This window comes from Blastomyces gilchristii, assembly GCF_000003855.2.
Source record: "Blastomyces gilchristii SLH14081 genomic scaffold supercont1.5, whole genome shotgun sequence".
NCBI classification, from domain to species: Eukaryota; Fungi; Ascomycota; class Eurotiomycetes; order Onygenales; family Ajellomycetaceae; genus Blastomyces; species Blastomyces gilchristii.
The window spans coordinates 3,066,794-3,075,607 of record NW_003101678.1 but is presented as its reverse complement, the minus strand read 5'-3'; positions in this window follow the sequence as shown (position 1 = coordinate 3,075,607).

Here is an 8,814-nt window from a genome sequence, read left to right as displayed (position 1 = left end):
TTGAAATACTCAGAAGACTTTCTCTTTGAAATATTATCTCTAACACTTGTTAGAATAATAGATGTAATGAGCTTCACTCTATTCTTACGCATTTCATTTGAGATATCTTGATCAGGATTTCAATATAACTCACTCTGCTTTTCAGATTTTAACAGTTTTATACTTTCTTTAACTGCTTTTCAATCAGCTTTTTCAAAGTTAAACTGATTAGAGAGAAGAGAGTTTTCACTCATTTATTTTTCACTCAGTTCAATATTAAATTGAATAATCTCATGATCTGATTCTGATGTCTCATTTAAATCAATAAATCAGTTTACAAGTCTTTTTTTCATTAGATTTTATAATATGAAGCTTAGATCTATAATAGATTTCTGTTTCATGTCTTTTCTAAAGAATGTTTGTTGATCAGACTTATTAATCAAATCTATTAAATATTCAAAGATTTATTTAATCAGATTATCAGCTCTTACTACTCTCTTGCATTCTGAATTTCATCAGAGATGATGTGTATTGAAATCTTCTATAATTATAGAGTTTCTTAATGAAGTTATGTTCAGAAATTCTCTATCAATTATTCAGATATTGTTATTTTTCTTCAATGACTTTTTATTATAGATATTTATGAGCTGTATAGTATTAAACTTATTTTCTTTATCTATAATAACACTCATCAGAATATCAGAGTTAGACATGATATCAAATCTTAGATTAAATTAATATCTTAATCTCTTTCTTTCATAGATCACTACTCTTAACTTTATCTCAGACTTTTGAGATAGAAAGCAGTAGTAGCTTGAATGAGAAATAATGTATTTTTACTCAGCATCAAAATTCAGTTTCTGAAGCAGTATAAAATCAACTTTTTATTCAAATATAATTTGAAGATAAGAATAAATACAATTTGAGTTTCTATTCACATTATTTTGAATAAATGTGATTTTTAAAGAGTTTTTAAACTTTTTTTGTTATTTTTGTTGTATATTCATACTAAAAGAGAGTAGAGATAGAGTAGAATCTAATCACTATTATTAGATAGTAGATTATAACTATTTTAAAAAGTAGAAATCTTAACTGCTTACATTATATCTAGTTTATCATCAGAGTTATTTCTCAATTCTCTAATCTTAACAGAAGTCTGAGAATTCAAATTCTATTTATATTTAGCTGAAGAATTGAAGTTTGAAGATTTAAATAGTTGAGAGTTTCTTCTTTTTAAGCTTATAGTTATATATTTACTAGCTTGACTATTCTCTTTAATTTTAGATTGACTTTAAGCTTCATCTTTTCTTCAGTTCTTTTGAGTTCTTGAAGTAAGTATATATTTGTAAGAATAAGCGCTCGCAGGCGATTATTCAGGTGTTTGCAGCTTGGTGTGATATGTACTATTAACTACTAGAAGTATTCACAGTAGAAAGATAAAATGTAGAGATCAAATGTATAATAGCATTCAAGCTGAGTTGTGAATAGTATTTGTGAACTCCAGTCTATATAGTTGTGTGTAGTCAAGGGCCGCTAGCCCTATTAGTTATATGAGAGATAGGAATAGGGGTAAAGAATCCGTGAGAAGTGGGATTTCTTACATACTCTTCCCTCTCTAAGACTTCATCCGCGAAGCCTTTCTGACTTCATAGAATCAGCTCAGCACTGCAGTGATACTCACTAAAAACCCTTCATGTCTATAAAAAACCTCAGTGAGGAAAAAATCCCTTGTTACTATAAAGAGAAAAGAGTCTGTCACTCAGTTTCTTGTTCTGTGAGGTTCTTTATAGTCTACAGATTCTTCTCTGACTATCATACAGATTCATCTCACATCTTTCATACAGAAGAGTTCTGATTGACTCTCAATCATTTTCATGAGATTCTTGTGTGATTGTCACACAGATTCATCTTACAGATGAATCACTCTCTGTGAGATCACTCTCATTAAAGAGAAGCATTTGTGAGTTAATCTTTCACTCATTCTTACAAATCATTGTTCTTTGACACTGTAGAATTGTGAGGAATTTTTCATTCTTTTATTAACTCTATAGAATTGTAGAATCAAGATGTTCACAGTCTGCAATCACTCTTTATAGTTACATAGAAAGATTCAGATCTGTAATTCATAATCACTTTTATTTACTAGAGTGATCTGACTGTTCTACAGAATCACTCACAGTGTAAGCAAATCTCTCTAGAGTAGTATAAATATCCCAGATCTGTCTACAGAATTTTATCTTCTTTTCTCTTTTTCTGTAACAGCTTTCATTCTCACAAACTGTGAGTATCTTCATTCATCTATGAAGAGTTTTCACTCAGATGATAGAGAGAGAGTGTTTCTGACAATATTCACATATTGATTCAAGAACTTCTTAAGAATAAAAATTTTTTCAATTTCAATATCTTTATAAATGATGTCTGATCACTGCTGAGCTTCTTATAAGTGTCTCTGTGACTTCTCTGATCACTTTTTGCCAGCTGATGAAGCAGAGACACTGCTGCTCACAATCATATCTTCATTCTCTTCAGCTCTGTCACTGCACCTGATCTTCAGGCCAGCAGTCAACTCCATATCTCTCTCAGGCCAGTCCCTGGCTTCAAGTAGTGCAGTTCTTCTCTTTGCTATAAGTCTTCTTACAAGTAATTTCTTACAGATTCTAGCTAATAGTTCTTGTGAAGCTTCTGATGTTGTCAGTGTCTTCTGTAGTTCTGCAGGTCTACAACCACTCTCTCTCTGCTCACACAATCTCTGACCAGGCATATGTGAATATGTCTAGGTTTTCTATCAATGATCCTCACGCTGCAGCGCATTTCTGCAATCCCATTGTCAATAGAAGATGAGTTCCCAGATACTTATAAAATCTGGGTAATCAAGGCAATGCAAATGTCATGAATTCATGATAAGAGTTAACCTGAGCAGATGAGCTCTCTCTTCATATCTCAATTATTTCCAGACTGAATACTTCAGCACAACTGAGAAAGTGAACACAGCTTTGTAAGAGATATCTGATCACACACACAGACAGTCAGCTCTCAAGACTCTGCTGCAACTATGTATACCCTGATATCTGACTTCTCTGAAGTCTGTGCATTTCTGACAGTCTTTGTATCAAATGTAATAATTGTCTGTACTATGAATATAATACTCTCTGCTTCTTTGAAGAGAGAAATTGATAGTTGTGAAGAGATTGAATGTCACAGATATTAAGAATATAAGTGTGAGTTTTCTTTGTTTTTTCTTTATTAATCTCTAAATTGTGTTCACAGCCCTGTTTATTTTCTTGTTTTTTAACTTTAATAAGAGTATGATTTCTTCTTCTCTTTACATACACTGCAGACTGTTCATCTCAGTAGAAATTCATCATCTTATAGACTAGAATTCACAAATGACAGTGTTAATGTCTTTATTACAATCAGATTCTTAGTGAAGACTGTGTCATTCTGACTTATCAGAATTCACAGTATAAAAGTCATATCTCAGCTTCTACAGATGTCTTATCTGCTTAGATGATTCTCAAGTGAACTCATTCATCTTATCAGAATATTCTTATCACTGAACCTTGAATCAGAGCTTATAATCTCACTTCTCTGAGTTAATAATCTCTTTGATCTGATATTCTCTTTCACTCTCTAATGCTTTGTAGACAGAGTGATGAGTCACAGAGTTCTTTTCTGAGAATTTCTTATATTCACAGAGTAAAGAGATATAAAAAATATTGTATATCTATAACTCAGATGACAGTTTCAATCTATAGAACTATGAGCTAACTTTCTTCATAATCTTACAAGACCCTGTCTGCAAGAGATTCAGCTTCTTACTAGATCTTCACATAATAATGTTTTCTAGACTCAGTCAGACTCTATTATCTTTCTTAAAACTCTTCATAATATACTTGAAGTCATAGTATCTCTTCTGATACTCTTGAGCCTTTCTCAAGAATTTGTGAGCTTTCTTCTGAATCTTCTGAATTCTCTCAGCCTGTTCACAGGCATCATCACACTCTATAGTATACTCTCACAGATTTATCAAGATCATCTGTAGATAAGTCTCAGTGAGCATCTCAAAGAGGGTTTTATCTATGCTGACATGTTTTGAGTTGTTGTACACAAACTCTGTGAGTGATAATTAATATACTCAGTTATTCTGATTGTAATTAACAAAGCACTGCAGATACTATTTCAATATACTTATCAGATGTTCTGTCTGATCATCTGTCTGTTAATGAAAAGCTGTGCTTAGATCTCATAAGATCTTCAGTATAGTTATCAGATCAGATCAGAACTCTTCTGTAAAGATTGATTCTCTATCTGAGATAATATTCATAGATAACTCATACAACTGAATCACATTGCAGACAAAGATATGAGTTAAATTCTTTGACTTCAAGTTCTTGCAGGTGAGTATAAAGTGTATTATCTTGATAAAGTAATTCACTATCATCAGCACACTGTCAAAGCAGGCATTATATATGTTCTTACTTTCAGAGAGACTTATAAGAGTATTCATTTCTAGCTGTTTTCAAGGTTTCTACAGAATAAGTAGAGAAGTAAGTTCTTTATATAATCTGAACTGCACTACTCATGAATTCTGATAAATAGTATAAGAATTCACTATCTTCTTCACAAGTTCTCATATCTTTGATTAGAAGTATTTTCTTGTAAGCAACTTATAAGTTCTAGTATCTATAAAATGATCTGCTAGAGAAGAGTCATGATGTCTTTTAATAAGTTCTATATATAGAAACTCATTCACAGATATATAAATCCAGCTCTCTCTTTATAAGAGATTATTTAAGTCTCTTCAATTCTTTATTTCTGCAGAATTGATTCCTGCTGTGAGCAGTTTCTGAATATACTGAGTATATTTATTCTTCAGTTGTAGTTCAGACAATCTGAATAGAAGATCTTATAAAGACTTATACTCTGTTTCTTCTTACATCAGATCTTTCACAGTGCTTCTCAAAGCTTACAATCTCTTCAGATTATAGATACTCTCTTCAAGAATTCTTGTGAAGATTCTCAGAGTATTGACTCTCAGTGTTATAGAAAGTAGTTATACAGACTTCTTCTCTTTCTCTCTTCTCTTCTCTTATAAGAGATTGAGAGACTCTTCAGTCAATCTCTTCATAACACTCAGTCTGAGTATTCTGTGAAGCTTTTCTACCTTCTCTAGTCTCTCTGTGTCTGTCACTCTGATCTCCTTAACATAGTCTGGCCTGTGAGAGAATTCATCTGCTGAGTTCTTAGTTTCCTTAATATATTCTATCTTGAATCAGAATTCACTCAGTCTCTGAGCTCAGTGAATCTACTACTGTGAGAGTTTCTTGATTGAAGTAAACTATTATAAGCTGTTATAATCAGTTCTAACAGTAATCACTGTTATAAGACTCTTAAAGTAGTGATATCAGTAATAAAAGAATTTCACTATTGTGAGAAGCTTCTGATCATGAATGTTATAGTTGATCTCTATGAGTTGTATCTTTCATAAGAAAAAGGTCACTGAAACTCAGTTCTTATTTGACTGTAGTTATGAGACTATTTCTGAAATTATAAAGAAGAAGATATCTGTCTTCAATCTGATTAAGAGTAAGAAATTAAAGTGAAATAGTATCACTGTGTCTGTGAATATCTGTTTCAATCTTACAAAGATCTTACAAGCTTCTGAGATAAGAAAGTTCTCACAGTTCTCTCTTCTTAATAATCTTTTCATTCTCTATTTATAGAATGACTTCTTCTTATTTTCATTCTTCAGCATGTCTGTAAGGGCTAAGAAGATTCTCATGAATATAAAGATAAACTGTCTATAGAAATTCACAAAGCTCAGAAAGATCTGAATCTCATGAATACTAGTTAACTTCAGTCATGATAGAATAGTCTCAATCTGTAAAGATTTCATCTGAATATCATCTGTGATAATTACATATTCTAGAAAATTAATCTGACAGATACTGAAGTTACACTTTATAAGCTTAATATACAGTCCTGTCTCATCTAAGACCTTCAATACACTTTGCATATGCTCAGTGTGTTCTTTCTTCTTTGTAAAGTACATTATCACATCATTCAGATATATTACTATGAAGATATTCAGATATACATGAAGTGTTTTATTAATGAAAGACTGAAATACTGTGAAGATATTAGTCAGATTAAAAGACATCACTAGATATTCAAACAATCTCAGTGCAGTTCTAAAGACAGTCTTTCATTCATTCTCAGACTGTATTCACAGTCATGTATATACATTGATCACATTCAGTTGTATGAATATAACAGCTTCTGTGAGACAGTTGATCACATTCTCAATCAGAGATAGAAGATAGTGACTCTTTATTATCTTGAAGTTCAGGTCACAGTAGTCTACACACAATCTGAGATCTTCATTCTTCTTCTTCATAAATATCACAGAGGCTCTCACAGAGGCCTGTGAAGATCAGATGAAGTCATTCTCTAGATTCTTCTTTACATAGATCTGCAAGACCTCTGTCTTGTAATAAGAGAGCTTATAGATTGATTCTCAGAAGGGTTTCTGTTCTTCTATCAAATCTATTATCAGATTCTTCTTACAGTGAGAAGAAAGCTCAGCTGCCTTTGCTGAGCTAAACACCTCTGCAAGATCTCAGTATTTCTCTGATATCTGAAGCTCAGTTTTCATGACTGTGAGATTCTCAGACACTTGTAAAGTTATTATATAGATAAGCTTGTCTTCTCTAACTAACTCTGCAGTATCAACTGATTCTATCTCTGTGAGTAAGTCTGTCAACACTGATTGAAAGTATAAACCTGACTCATGAACAGCTATGTGCGGATTGTGTCTTTGAAGTCATGTAAGTTCTAAATATATGTTATCTATAATGTCTGTGATAATCACAGTTTTCACAAATCTTCTTCAGATTTCAGAGAGATCTTGCAATTCAAAGATGACTCTTGTGAGTTTCTCAGTTCTCAGATCTGAGTTCTCATGCCCTGCTTATTGTAAGAGCAGGTTCTCAGTTTTCATCTTTCAGCTCATTTACTCTGTGAGCTTTAGAAACACTACAGTGACCTGAAATTCTGAGTTCATTAATACTTCTCATACTTGTGAGACAGCAGCACTGCAGTGCAGTCTCTTCTCATAAGCAAGTATTTTCATTGAGAGAGTAACAGATTCAGGTGTCAGCTTTAAGACTCTTAAGAAGACTGTTGCTGACTCTGTCTGTGACTTCTTAAATTTCTATTTTGATTTGTTCAGACAGTTTGTGCAGAGATGTTCTGATTTAGAACAGATAAAGCAGAGTCTCTTTTTCTTGATCTTTCTATTGTGCACTCTATTTACAGAAGCTTGTGAAGCTCTTTCTCTCTGCTCAGCAGTCAGATATGAATCTCTCTATATCTTATTATCTTTTTCTGACAAATCTGTTCTCTGTTGTTCTGGCCCTTGCAGAGCCAGTTGATGATCTGCTCTCTGTGAGTCTGTGACTCTCACAGTGATCTGTAAGCAGTGAATGAGAGTCATCAGTTTCTTCAGAGTTAAGAACTTAGAGTCTTGCTCAATGAGCTTATTCTGCATGTCTTTATTCAGTCTCTTTATGAATATCATCATTCAGGTCTTATTTCAGAGCCCTGTTTTCACAGATCTCAATTCATATCACAATTCTATAAAGCACTGTGAGTAGTCTTCATCAGATTTCTTATCTCTTTTTCTAATATTAATGATTGCAGCCCAGATGTTCTCTGTTCAGCTCACAGAGTCTCTCAACTTGTTCTCTAGATAGGTCTTGAGAACAGATCAGTGAAATCTCTCATGATCATTCTCTAGATGATTCAGCCAGTTCTTGGCTTCAGTGTAATAGAGGTCTGTCATTGCATAGATGACAGCTTCTTCATCTTTCATGTCACACAGCTGGGCTTGTGAGTCAATTTCAAATACAAACTCACAAAAGCTTTTATAGATTGTGGTTCAATAAGTGACCTTAAGTAGTCATGACTTAAGAAAGTTTCTTTTCAGTTCACAGATGTCTCTGGAGATCATGTCTAGAGACTCAGTTTGAGAGTGTTTGCAGACAGTAAGCATTTCTTGTAGAAAAATAGCTTGATTCTGTGAAAGATACTCAAGAATGTTCTTCACTGAAATTGATTTATTCATGAGTTTGAAGAATTCCTCTGTCACAGATGCAGAGAATGATATTCTGTGAGTGATTGATAAGTTCTCTGAGACTTCTTTTATGAGAGTTATTCATGATTCAGGTGACTGCTTCTGAGTGTCTGCAGTAGAGTTCACAGGGATTGAAGTATATGAGTTTCTAGTTCTTTCAGTCATAACAGACAGTTGCTGACTGACTGAGCTTGAAATGTAAGAATAAGTGATTGCAGGTGATTATTCAGGTGTTTGCAGCTTGATGTGATATGTACTGTTAACTACTAGAAGTATTTGTGATGTCCACCACATATGTAGAAGATCCAAATATATATAGCATTCAAGCTGAGTTATGAATAGTATTCGCGAACTCCAGTCTATATAGTTGTGTGTAGTCAAGAGCTGCTAGCCCTATTGGTTACGCGAGAGATAGGAATAGGGGTAAAGAATCCGCGAGAAGCGGGATTCTTACAATATTCTTTTAAATTAGATGCATATTTTTCTTTGCAATTAGAGCATTTAAGCAGAGTGTGTTAATATATTTCATCTCTTTTTAAGCATGTTTCACATTTATGCTCACTAGTTTTATGATCTCTAGCATAGAATACACATTTTAAGTCTTTAAAATAAGAGATTATAAAGTGTTCATATCTTTGACAGTTTGAACACTGTGTTTAAGCTTTGAGATTCATTCTTGAGTCTTTGTATTCATAAACTCT